Here is a 14,599-nt window from a genome sequence, read left to right on the forward strand (position 1 = left end):
GGTTGCCCCTAAAATGTTTAAGCCTGGCATTAAGAAGCATTAGATGAATCCTTTTTATTTTTCTTTTCTCATAAGGCTATTATATGGGCAGTGAACAATAGACAAATTTAAGGTCATTTCTTTGTTAAGTTATTAATAACCAGCCACTGCAGTGACTTCATAAATAATTCTAATCAATGTAGACCATAAAAATCTGATGCTATAAAGGACCTCAGAGGAAGACTTGGTGTTGGGTAAGTATAATGAGAAGAGTACTGGACATAGGTCAAAGACCTGAATTCAAGTTCTACCTCTACTATCTTGATCAAATCCTACCGTTCCCCTAAACTTGTTTGTTCATCTCTGAGGTGGGATTAATAACATTCTGCACTATTAGCCTCAGGAGACTGTGGTTGTCATAATGTGATAATATATATGAAAACATGTTGAGAACTCTGAAGTATAATGGAAGAGTGCAGTGGTATGCTCATTGCTGTCCTTACTGAATAAGTATATCTTCATTGGTTATGTCTTTCAGTAGTTAAAATGGAGTTATTTGATCAGATGCGTCTGTAGGCAGCAGGGCTGGGACTAGGGTTGTGCAAGTGACAGAGAGTGCTTCCGTATGTTTATGCTCTAGGCATCTTTCTCGCCCCATGTCAGTATGGGCCCTGGTAGGCAGCCCCAAGGATTATAGATAGAAAATATCTTCGTGAACCTTGATGAGCCAGCTTTTGTGTGTTTTCTCCAGTGCTTCCCTGGGTATTCTGGTTCTTTCCCAACCTTCACAAAAGATACCAATCTCTGATGGTTTAGAAATTTTTAAAAAATGACTAAATAAAAAAAACTGGTCAAAGTTCTGGGACTAATCCATACCACATCCTAACTCCAAGTCAGCTGTCAACAGAACCTTCCCGAGTGACTCATCATGGTTTGATCCTCACTTTCTCCAAGCTTCAAGTGAACTTGGAGAATGTTGTGATGATTGGATTTCATCATGGCCATATGGCGAAGAAAGCTGCGCTGAGACAGGGCAACACATTCCTTCTTGTTTTCATTCTTCCTTTTCAGAATGGTCATCAGGTTATTAGCAGGGAGATCATTCGGTGCTTGCTTTAAAAGGCGCCCCACCAAGTATTTGTTCAAATGGTCAGGTAATTAATAGAGTTCTTGCTAAAGGACAGGGCATGGTACTGTAATCTGCAAAGACGGGCATGTTTCCAACCTGGAGATGAGATAAGGGAAGTGCTTCAAAAGAAATACTACTTTTACAAACACATGGAAGCCTGTAATAGCAGCATTTTGACTGTGTTAAGCACTTCAAAAACATCCTTAGAATCCTGAATCTCAAAGAATCTATCCTTTACACTCTAAGCTTTACTTAGTTTGTCTGATTATACTTGTTAATTGCTGAAAAAAAGGATGCTTAGTGAAAAAAGAGGTGCTTCTGTGGGCTCTTTTTTTCCTTTTCTGGCAGTGTACAATGGAGTTTTTAGTGGATTTGGCAAAGATTCTCACAAACATAGCTCAATGTGTCATACAAAGGGACAGCAGAGGAAAATATCACAAAGACATGGCACTAGCCTCATTAATTAAGGAGCCATGAAAACAAAGAACACAGCTGGGAAACCATACAGTATAGATGAAAAATTAAAATGAAATTGAGGTGAATCTCTTTTAGTATTCTTTGATACTGGATGAAGAAATTATTTATAAGTATGTGTTAAAGGACTCATTCTTTTATTTATGTGATATGAAAAAATTCATAAACAAATTCTTACAAATTGTGTCCATTGTATGTGGCATTGAAATCCCATTTACCATATAGGGATTTAGTATTTAGCTAGAATTTAGTATTTAGGACTTTTATGAATATATAATTATTTTGATATTAACAAGTATCTGTAGAGCATTTCATAACTCGTACATATTTCTCCTTCATTATCTTATTTGAGTTGTAAGAGAACCCTATAATGTAAATAGGGATTATTATCTTCATTTTATGTATTATAAAACTGAGGGTCATGAGAGAGTCTTATCTAAAGTCCACAGTTTATAAATGAAGAGTCAGAAGACAAACCTAGGTCTCCTTATGTCATATCCAGTTTTTATTTTCTTCCAACAAATTGTATTCTGAACACCCTAGTCATCAGCAGTGTATAAAGTTGATTAAAAACTTAGGAGCTATCTGATGCTGTGAAAGGTATGGAAGAAAATATTTTCTTAGAACTACGATGATATTCATGTTTCTCACAGCATGGGGGAGTGAGCAGATAGGAAAAGAGAAATGGCTCAGTGTTCATCAACATTTATGGTAACAGCTAAAACACGTGTGTCAGATAGTGGAGTGCCTCAAATATCAAAATCCTCTGAGCAGCGGTGGTCCATGGCTGCAGTAATTCAAAGGCAGCAGCAGTGATTGGCAGTCATCAAGCTAGATAACAAGATAATTCAACTCAGAAGCTTGCTGTACACTGCCCACAGTGGGAGGTGCCCAGAGTAAGGGGCGTAAGACACCACTTCTGTGGTGAAAGTCACCCTTCTTGATTGATAGGTTTTTATATTTGTGGTTCTTCATAACACAAAGAATAAAATACAGCATGGAATACCAGAACAGCATGTAGACAACAAGGGGAGATGCTGTTACAAAAAAACAACAGCATGTATAAATAAAATTATGTGTAAGATTTTAGTAGAGAATTAACGTTTTCACAAAGAAGAGAATGTAAGGATTTTGCAAATATGTATATATAGGCTTACCAAATATTATGTACATAATACTAGAGAGTATTTATCAGTAATCATCTTCAGATGGAAAGTAAAACTTTATCCTACCTTTTCATCCCCGCCCCCCCTGAATAACTGGTACATTCACGATAAAATGACAAAAGTCTCAGTATTCCACAAAGCAATTTCTTGGGAGTTGTCTTGCTAAAAAATTTGGGGGTTGTTTTTGTTACAATGTTTGAGTAGAATTTGACTTTGAATCACACCTATTTTCCATCTGATTTTTTTCTGTCAGAACACACTTCTCTTACTGTATATTTTAAGTGCTATACCAGCAATTTATGGTATTTATTACTCTAATATGCAGTTATGATGGCTAATTTCACTGTCTTTACCTTAATAACAAAGCTTCTGGAAGAAATTCATCATGTTTCCTCAATCATAGCAAACCACAAGATGTTCCTACTTGTCTTTTACAAAATAGGAATAATATTTAGCCATGAAACTTCAAACTGATTAATTTTGCTTTGTTGTATAGAAAACAATATCTGGAATAGCTGAATGATAGCAGGCAGACAGGTCTTATTTGTGAAGAATAATTAACATAAAAATATAAAGATACCTTAGCATTTTTTCTGTTTCTCCTCTTTCAGTATTTAATCTTTGGAGATAGCTTTTACCTAGCCTAGGAGGTAACCCTAGGTCTATAAATTCTTAATCTGCAAAGTCAGTTTCCATCTTCATTTTCCATGCTTAATGGTAACATGCCCTTGATGTCCTAGTATACATGAACATATTGTTGTGCTGTAGAGAAACAGAGACAGTGCTACCAGTTACACTCTTTTTTTATTATTATTAAAACATAGCAGCATCATTCCTTTGGGTCACTGGACGTACTTGGCTCCTTTAGTTCAAAGAACCCAAACATGTCCCCTCCACTTACTAAGACTTAATGGAAGGAAAGATGGTTTATAGCTACCACAGTAAATTTCTAAGCTCTTTGAGTCACTGCTAAACTACTGTTCAGTTGAGGCCAATCCTAAACTTTCATTCTGAGCATACAGCTCCATGTTTTCAAACAGGGAATGAGTGTTCAAACTGACAAGCCTTGTAAAGTGACTGTCTCGTAATGTAGTGCCTAATTTTATTTGACAGCTCCCAGGTTTACAGTTCAAGTGAAGGCACACATTTAAAGACAATTATTTCATTTTCTGGCCTATATTAAATCTGAGAGTCTCTCTATTATGGTAGCATATTCATGCCTCTGCAGTTCAGATGATGTCACCAATTTATCGTAAACCCTTGTCTAGCTTCATAATTTTATAACAGTAAAACAAATCTGTTTGGGGCTGACAACAGCCATTATTTTTTCCTGGCAAGTTTTCCCATCAGAAAAAAAATGAGCTTACTATTTAAGGGTCAGGCTGCTTTTTTTTTTTTTTTTTTTTAAACTCATTATAGTGCTTGATGCTTTTTGTCTTTGATGCAATCCTCTCTGCCTTTTACCTATTCAAGAAGAAAATAACTTTGGTACGTAAGTTTAGAATGGTTTCTCAACCTTAGCACTACTGACATTTTTTTTAAAAATTGAGGCAGAACACATAATGTAGGCAAAACAATTCACATAACATAGAATTGACCATTTTAAAGTGTACAGTTTAGTGGCATTTGTACAGTCACAATGTTGTACAACTATCTTGTACCAAAACATTTCCATCACCTCCAAGGGAAACCCTCTACCCATTAAACAGTCAGTCTCTATTTCTCCCTTCCCAGGCCCTGGCAACCTGTGATCTGACTTCTAGCTCTATGGATTTACCTATCCTAGATATTTCATTTAAATGGAATAATACAATATGTGCCCTTTTGTTGTGTCTGGCTTTTTTCACTTAGCATAATGGTTTTTAGGTTTATCCATGTTGTATAAATACCTTATTCCTTTTTATGGCTGAATAATATCCCATTGTATGAATATACTACAATGTGATTAGTCATTCATCAGTTGGTGGACATTTGTGTTGTTTCCACCCTTTGGCTATTCTAAGTAGTGCTACTGTGAACCTCGATGTACAAGTTTTTGAGTATCTGTTCTCAGTTCTTTGGGGCGTACATGTAGGAGTGACTATTGACATTTGGGGCCAGGTAAGTCTTTGTCGTGGGGCCTCTCCCCACTACATGCCAGTGGCACCTACCCCCCCAAGTTGTGAGAATCAAAAATGTATCCAGACACTGCCAAATGTTCCCTGGGGTGCAATGTCTCCCAAGATTGAAAACCACTGATTTAGAATAAAGGGAAGGAAATCTTTAGAGATAAGCCATAATTAACATATTATGATTTTCATAGAAGTAATTCAAGTCTAAAGGAGAGCACTAGAGTTGGCCCTCTGTGTCTGCAGGTATCCACGGGTTCCACATCCATGGATTCAACCAACCATGGATCAAAAATATTGGAAAAAAGTAAAAATTCCAGAAAGTTCAAAAAAGTGAAACTTGAATTTGCTGCATGCCAGCAACTATTTACATAGAATTTACATTGTGTTTCCAACTATTTATGTATCACTTACATTGTATTAGTTATTATAAGTAATGTAGAGATGATTTATAGTATATGAGAGGATGTGCATAGGTTATATGCAAATACTATGCCATTTCACATAAGGGACTTGAGCATCTGCAGAATTTGGTATCCATAGGGGGTCCTGGAATGAATCCCCCATGCCTACCGAGGGACAAATGTATATGGTTGTCAACAGAAATAATCAATAAACTGATCTATGATAGGAATAGAAAGAAGTTTTATTTGAGCCAAACTAAGAACTATAGCCCGGTAGACAGCAGCTCAGATAACTCTTGAGGAACTAGTCTGGAGAAGCATGGTTTTTAGCACAGTTTTATATCTTGTCAGAACAAAGAACATCAAAGAAGTCAGGGATCCATTCCTTCAAGATTTCAAAACAACAGCCACAACAAATCAGCATATACACAGGGACTCAGTATGGCCTTCGCACCTGGGAAGGGAGTCTTATCATTGAAGGCATACCAGCATTGGTGACCCAGGACGGGAGGCATTTCATCTTTATTTTTAACATGGACATTTTTTACTTCTGGCCAATGCACCCTTTTCTTTAAGGATTAAGGCAGATGTACAATGCATGTTTGATAGGCCACAAACAGGCTGTTTTAGTTAGCATAAAGTTCGAGTTAAATCATATATAAGCCAGAATGACTTTCCCATACCGCAGTATGTGAAATTTTCTTCCATTATGGTTCTAGAAACCAAGGTGTAGTCCTGGTCCTATAATCAAGCAGCTGTGTCCTTGGATAAGTCACTTAACCTCTGGATTTCAGTTTTCTTGTCAGTAAAATGAAGGGATTGAGATGGATCAGTGGTTTCCAGTGTTGCTCAGTGAAGCGCCAGGTTTTCTAAAGGGGTCCCTGAGGAGCCACTATGAGAGAAGGGGAGGAAAAGAGAGCACTCCTGGTATGTAGTACCTCCCCTTCAGACAGAGCAAGCGAAAGTTTGAATTCTATCATTTCTAGAGCAAATTCACATGTAAATAACATTGATTTCACCAGCGAAAAGTCATTTCTGAAATCCATGTGCTAATTAACAAAGGCACTAATTTGTCAATGAGACTCCATTTCTGAAATCCATCATGCTCTGCTGTTTGTGCACAGAAGAGACAGATAGCTGAATACTATCTTTGAGTGCTGTCTGAACAACCACCTCTGAAATGTGGCTTTTTGATTAAATGTAGTATGTGTTCTATTAGGACAGTTATTCACTCCTAACATCTAGATTACAGCTAACTGTCACATAGATAATACCATACTGTCTATGTTGACAGATTGTGAAGCATTCATTATAACATAGAGTTATGTATTTAAAACTATATTTCATATTTGCTGAGTCTCTCTACATGCCTTTCCCCCCATTAAATGGTGATTGTTATAGTTGTTTCCATTTTCTTCCATATGGGACAGAACTGTAATCAGTGTAAATCAGATCCATAAGCTAAAAACAAAGTTTTATGGCTGTGACAACTATAAACTCTAAGACTAATGATATTCTTGTTGATAATAGTTGAGGCCCTAGTGATAGGAGAAATACCTATCTTTGGAATTCCCGTATTTTCATGATTCCACCTGATTGTGTGCTTAATTTTGTGCAAATTAGACCATTTTCTAATTCCATATTTGTTTGTTTCCTGTGGGTAAGGCACAGCCCCTAGTCTATAAATATCATGTGTTAGAGTACCATACCATACATTTAAACCAATTATTGCAATTACTAGCAATTGCTAGTAACTTGATTGCTGTCATCCTTATTTCATGAAGAATTCTGTTTGATAAGGCATTATGAATTGTAAAACTCCTTCAAAGAAAATTTGGCCTTTTACCTTCCTTTGTGGGAGAATCTATTAGATCTTTTCTCTGTATCTCGTTATTCTTTACAAAGCGTAAAATCGTTAGACAAGAGACATCTGAATATTTGATGTAAAATTTGGCTTTTAAGAAAACCATATTGAGTTAGCAAGACTCACTCGGCAGGGGGGAACCATATTTGTTTTGTTTTTAAAAAATATTGACTTTATAGACGTACGTTACCTGTTTTGTCTTCTCTCTTATAGAAATCCATTTCTGGCATTTTCTCCACACTTATTCCAGGAAACCTGCCTGTTATCATCTGGCGTTTCATTACATACCTCCGGTAGCACAAAGATATCTTTTTTTAAAGTCTTAGGTAGTGATCATAACCACTACATTGTCCTTAAGAACCAGGTTCAGGATATTAAAGATATTAATTACTTCTTCTCTCAAACCCTGAGACTCCCCACTCTCACTAGCTCAGTCCTGTAACTTCACATTATTTTTCAAATATCTCAGTCCTTGAGTGGGTTTCAGCTTCCTAGTTCCTGTGAATACATATACTACATGCCATTCTAACTAAGCTATAAGTTTGTGAAAACCTGTTTGGGCACATGAGCACCACTGTACAACAAATTCTGAATTATAAACCTACCTGCTATGAAAAAATTAACCTTTAATTTCCACAAATAGGTTACAGTGGTGAAATACAATTGGGAAATAATCTGGTTTTTCCACCTCCCTAACTAATAGGAAGATAATCCAAATAGGATCTTTTTATTTTGCATAATACTGGTTTTTAGGAGGTGAAATGTCACTTTAGAATTCTAGTGAGACTTTGTTTTTCTAGGGAAAGTTATATCCGTCAGTCTGTGATAAGAAATGCCTATTTAATACCCATTTCAGCAGAAAAAAACCTTGAAGGCATCGTATGCATGCACAACTGAGTAAATGATGGTATCAAAATGGCTTAGAAGCAAGAAAACAAAGAATTATGAGTATGACACTTCATAAGATTTTCTTTTATAGTATATAAATCTGAGCGCAGGATTTGGTGTGCTCCTTGTTGATTTTTGCTTCTTGTTTGTTTGTTTTTGTTGTTGTTGGTTTGGGGGATGGTGGTTGCTTGGCTGAAAAATAGTGTATTCATATACCCAAAGAATTTGGATGTGATACACTACTCCCACGTAACAAAAATCTTTCCAAGTATAAAACTTCACAGTCACAACTCAAAGGACCTAAGAAATCATATATATACAACATCTTAGGTTCACAAATTAGGTGACAGGCCCAGATAAATTAAGCAACAAAAATGCAGAATCATGCAGCCAGGTTAGTGCCAGAGCTGGACAGGAATCCGCATACCTGACTACAAATTCGGGACCTTTTCACCCTACCATACTCTTCTCTTTGCCTGCAGTTTCATTTGTTTCAGTAAAGGGCTAGTGAAAGTGGTGAACGGATATTGGCTTTCTCAGACTTCAACAAGATAGCCTCAAAAGGCAGTTTTCATATGACTAACAGAAGGCTCAAGTAAGTGGATAGCTTAGCATCTTATGCAGTCTTTTATGAGAAATTCACAACTAAACAAGATATTAGAGATTTATTCAGAAAAGAAACATAGCTTCCTGGTTAGCATGTGGACTCATTATAGTTTCAGTCTGTGGCACACCAACATTTACACAACACTGTCTAGGAATGAACTTTCCATTTGAATAAATACATTTTGCAGATTGCTCATGCTCACCTTTTTAAATTGTTAAAAAAACTTTTTAAAAAACTATTTTTATGGAAATAGTTCTAAAATAGATCATATACCTTACTGCCTTCTTAAACAATATCGTGAACATCATGTGGTCCTTTCTTGGTGACTCAGGTTCACCATCATAAACATAATCCCAGCTTTGGGAGCTGTTAGTGTGAGCAGGGTTAGGACCTACTCTAAATAACCCTCAAAGAGCCTTCTGTCTGTCTGTCCTCTTGTCTTCAGATTCATCAGCTTTCACTTCTTGTTGCTGTCAGTGTGTTGATCCAGTTCAGCCCACCCCTAGTCCCTTCTACTTCTACTTCTTTAATGTGCAATGAGGCTTTCAAGTCTTATAGCCAGGCTCGTGGATGAGGGTTGAGTAAATTGATCCTTGATTAGTCTAAGGGAGCTGAGGCTCCCCTGTAGGTGAAACATAAGATAAGTTATAATGCATGACCTTGGTCGTCTTTTGTTTCTAAGTTTATGAGACTGGATTTATTTGAGTGACTTCTGCATAAATAATGTCTTACTGTCCTTAATATCCACAGTGATTATGTCAAATATTGAATAGCTACCTGAACTATCAAATAACCCAAGTATCAATGGAAAATAATTTATTTAGTATATTTTGTTGTAGCTACTCATTCATGATTCGCTGAACATATATATCTGTCATGTGTATGATTTTCATTTCTTAATCTGTCCTTCTTAAGAGCTTCTTTGTGATCTATTATTAAAATTCTCATGATGATAGACTATCAGCATACATTTGATCAAAACTGAAGTTAGTAAACATATAAGGTATGGTAAAGGATACTTGCTTATGAGTTTCTTACAGAATCAAGTCCTTCTAAATAAGGACCAGAAATAGTCCTTAATTTACATTCTGAAGAATTTCTGAAATTTTTAAATCTCATGATATCCTCAAACTAGTTATGAATCATCAAAGTAGGCACTACTCAACATTAGCTAATTGAAAGGACCTATGAGACTCTCATAAGGCTTTAATAATGGCTAAAGGTATGGTGCAGCCGGAGAAAGATGGCTCCTAAGGCCATTTTTAGTCACACAGGGCATGCTTTTTCTTCTAATTGTGAACGGTCGAGATACATGCAAGATAACCTTGGTCTCAGGGGAGCCAAGGCACATGTTTACTGAGAATCTTTGATACCCAATGGTCATACAGATGAAATTAGGCTGCATACCATCAGTGCAAACCATCAATCTATACCTTTTCAATAAACATTGTAGACAAGCTAGTACAGAGTGCCTCCAAGGGCTTTAAACAGCACTTTATAAAGCTAGTACATTTCATCCCAATCTTGACCAAGGGGACCAAACTTCTAGGCATCCCTGGAGTTAAACATACAGACTCACTGAAAGTTAACCCTATCCTTGATCATCTATTCTTTTATTTTCTAAGTGTATTTTTTTTTATCGTCTTGGTAAATCTCTTGTTTTTCCTTTAATGGAATACCTGCCACCATGACAGCTGTCATGGTGACAACAAATCACACTCTTGTTTATTGAGCTCCATTTTTTGCCAAGCTCTGAGCAAAGCACTTTATGTCCATTACCTCATTTATAACTATGACGTCGGTGCTGTTATTCCAATTTTACGGATGAGGAAGGAAAGCGTAGGGTTTTTGCTTTCCTCTCATAGCTGTTTGCTTTAACAACTTTTTCTTACTTTCTAAATGCGTAACTGATGTGTACCATTTAACAAGCTTGGAATACCAATGAGGTCACATTCGTTACTCAGATTAAACAGCCACAGCCCCTGGAAATATGAGAATGTCTGTCTTCCTTCCCTGACCAACCCTATTCCCATGGGAAATTGAAGAACTCTAGGGTTGCACCTTAGGTCTAGAGGAGTACGCCCTGGGAGGAGCAATCAAGATGGCGGAGTAGTAGGACATGAAGCTCGCCTTCTCCCACAGATAGAGGAGTATGCCCCGCCTCCTGCACTGAAGAAAGATAATGGAATGCTAGGTGCATTTGTAGGAAGTCCCCATCCTCTCTTGCTCTTCATGTTCTTGCTGTTGTTGCCGGCGTATAGTCTTACATTAAAACCAGGGCAATCAAACCAGGCTTTCTGGGGCTTCCCTGGTGGCGCAGTGGTTGGGAATCTGCCTGCCGATGCAGGGGACACGGGTTCGAGCCCTGGTCTGGGAGGATCCCACATGCCGCGGAGCAACTGGGCCCGTGAGCCACAACTACTGAGCCTGCGCGTCTGGAGCCTGTGCTCCGCAACAAGAGAGGCCGCGATGGTGAGAGGCCTGCGCACCGCGATGAAGAGTGGCCCCCGCTTGCCACAACTGGAGAAAGCCTTTGCACAGAAACGAAGACCCAACACAGCCATAAATAAATAAATTAAAACTAAAGAAATGGCTTTATTTAAAAAAAAAAAAACACAAAAAAACAGGCTTTCTGGTACCCAGGACAATTCCAAGGACAATAGAGGAGTCACTTTGTGAACTGTGGCACAGGTTGCCTTTGCTGGGCTGGTAGTAATTACCAGCAGCGCTGGGAAAAGAGGAGGGCACCTTTCTACCCAGCATTTCACTCACCTGTGCTCGCTCCAAAACACAGGAGGCCCCATTGCCCAGTGTTCCGGCTACCTAGTGACCCTGTTGTTTCATTTTCATCTCCCTGGCCTCTTTCCCAGGCAAGCTCACAGAACCAGAGTGGCTAATTGAGGGAGACCTTAGGATAACCTACAATTGAGGGGTGTGACTGGATGGGGGGGGCCTATACTATATTCTTTTCCTGCTGGCTCTTATCAGGGCCACAGTAACCCATGTGACAGGTTTCAGTAACTGTAAACTTTCAGAAGGGATCTCAGTTTCCTTCCTCAGAGAAGGAACTTCCCAGCCCATTCAAGCATGGTGTGCCAGATGTATTTGGGAGAGCAGTGGCAGGACTCCATTAGCCTCTAGAACCCCTAGGTCAGAGGTTCCCAAACTTTCTGAGTTTAAGGCGCCCTTAGTTATTGCAGTGACTTTTTCACAGCAGCCATAGGCCAAAAGAAATGCCTAATAGTTCCATTTATTAAGTAATTAGGTCCAAACAACTTAATAGGTATTTATATCCTGACAGCTTGGTAGCCATTTGAAAAAATAATACAGGCATACCTCCTTTTATTGCACTTTGCAAATATTGTGGTTTTTTACAAATTGAAGGTTTGTGGCAACCCTGTGTTGTCAGGTAATAGTTAGCATTTTTAGCAATAAAGTATTTTCTAATTAAGGTGTGTACATTGCTTTTTAAAGACATAATGCTATTGCATACTTAATAGTCTATAGTATAGTGTAAACATAACTTTTATAAATGCACTAGGAAACCAAAAAACTCATGTGACTCGCTTTGTTTCAATATTTCTATCTTAAATAGCCATGCAGTTACTTACTAATTGGATGTGTGTACCTGTTGGGCACCGCACAACTTCTCAAACCTTCTCACTTCTTGTCAAACACAGCACTTTTTTTTTTTTAAATCATAGCCGAAAATCCAGTTTCACAAAGGAAAGGAATGTAGAACTATCTAATAATGAAACTGTGAATTACCTTAAGCTCATAGTTTGTGTGGTGTCCAACAGATGTTAAGTATCAGTGCATTTCTCCAAAAATGTAAACTATCCTGCACATTCTTCATGAATTCACTGCAGCACCCTGGGGAGCCAAGGTGCTAGTTCCTTGCCAAGCCAAAAAGCATCTGGCTGTGCCCTCTTCCCACAACAGTAGTTGTCCAGCTACTCTCCCTCTACATAAGTATTACGGCAAATCAATGGTTCTTTCAGAACAACAAAAATTATGCTCCAAGCGGAGCCCAAACAGAAGTACTGTACAAATTTCAAAAGGTAGTTTCTCTTGCAGAAGGATATTCAAGTGCTGTCTCACTAGAAACTTTGCAGTAAATGTACTGATTTCATAATCATATATTAAGTTTACGATGCTGCCTCATAATTAGAGGCATGGTCCATGGCTTCCCAGCTTCTGGTCATTCAGATATCAAGTTTCTCCCATTCTGCCTTTTCCTTTATTCCACGCTTATTGAATCATGTTCTGTACCAAGGTCTTTACTAGGTATTATGAAAGACAGATGTTGTATCAAAATATTAATAATACATGGGCCCTGCCCTCAAGTCTTGAGGGGGAACCAGACAGGCATACCAAAAATTATAATAAAATTACAATATACTTTAGTTAATTGCTATAATTGAAGTATACGTAAATACTGAGAGTCTGTAGCAGCTCTGTCTAACGAAGTGGGGAGTAGAATCTGGGGAAGGTTTTTAGAGGATGTTACATCTGAATGGAATAGGAGTTTGCTAGGCAGAGGAAGTATTAGGTACAGAATTATGGAGGCATAAAAGAACCTATATGAAGGATGGTAAGATTTGGTTTGACTGAGGAATAAGGTACATGATGGGTGTAGTGGCCAAAGAGATCACCCATATTTCACATCTGTCCCTTTCTTTCCCTTCCTATTGCCACCATTCTAATGCATGATCTCATTATTTCTTAACCTGGTCTGTTGTAAGTAGCCTTTTTCCTGGCCTTTATCCCTCCATTTTCTCTTCATCCTACCCCCAAATCTGTTGTACTTGTACATTTTTCTAGGTTATTCTCCACGAAGTATCGGTCTAAACTCTTGAATGCTGTCAAATAGTTTAAATATCTTAGCCTAACATTAAATGCCTCCATGACATGGCTATCAGGCCCCTTTCCGGTTTCATTTCCCTCTCTTCCTCTTTTGAATCGTGTACTCTGGCCCTACTGACCAGCTCATATTCCTCGTCTGTGGCCATAGGTTTATTCGATTTCAGGCCCTCACTCACTATTTTGTTTTCCTAGGATGTCTTTCCTCACCATCTTTGCATGCCCCAATCCTGCCAATTTTTAAAAGGCCAGCCCAAATATACTTTTCACTTGCCCTTCTCCAGGTCCCTCTCCCATCCCGAAACACACCTACCCAGTGGAAGTACGCCTGCCTGCTGACCTCAAAGAGCATCTACCTTGTTCATCTTGCGTTAGAGCTGTTTGTGTATCTCTTTTATCTTCATTATCTCTTGCACTGAAGAACCTTGAGGTCAAAGGCAGTCTCCTACTCATCTTTGTGACTTGTCATGATCTCATTGTACATAGTCTGTGTTCAGTAAATATGTCCTAAAGAAGGAATTTTGTTCACTTAAAAGAAAAATGTAAACATTTGCAACTTTAAATAATGGCTGTTTCAATGAATCCAGACCCAAGATTAGAGAACTGATTAGATAAGTGGAGTAGAGATTTTCCACGTGGGCTGTTAATTTTCAGGCCTTACCATCTGCTGTTTTTCAGCAAATGTACGGACATGATTTTGCCTAGATAAAGATTTTTGGCATTAGAATGTCAGTTTTAGTATGCTGCAATGCATTAAAAAATATATAACATGACTACATATTTCGGTTTAAGGCAGTAATTTAGAGAGTTACTTGAGAAGCTATCTTATTTCATTTATTTTTATTCTTTTCTTTTGAAGAGAAAGCATGGGTGAGAGCTATTTATTTTGAAATTATGAAAAAGTAGTTAACGTTTTTTGAATTAATATACTTATTTTGTGGTCATTTATGTGTTTACCAGTCTTAGAGTTTAAATATTTTCTTTAGTAAGGGTGTTTCCTAACTGAATCTAAAGAAAACAGCTTAGGTTTTTCTTTATGTCCTTTAATGAGAAAAGAACATGTTTGATTAATACCTCAGTGTTGTGTTCTCAAAGTAAATTTACATTCTGTATACTT

At 37.8% G+C, this 14,599-nt stretch overlaps 1 protein-coding gene across 6 annotated transcripts in view; it reads left to right on the forward strand.

The window, feature by feature from the left end:
* The window catches only part of PRRG1 (proline rich and Gla domain 1), a 371,943-nt gene that overhangs the window by 289,567 nt on the left and 67,777 nt on the right, over positions 1–14,599 (forward strand). The gene's annotated exons all lie outside the window — the stretch shown is intronic.

This window comes from Balaenoptera physalus (assembly GCF_965194825.1).
Source record: "Balaenoptera physalus genome assembly, chromosome: X".
NCBI lineage: Eukaryota > Metazoa > Chordata > Mammalia > Artiodactyla > Balaenopteridae > Balaenoptera > Balaenoptera physalus.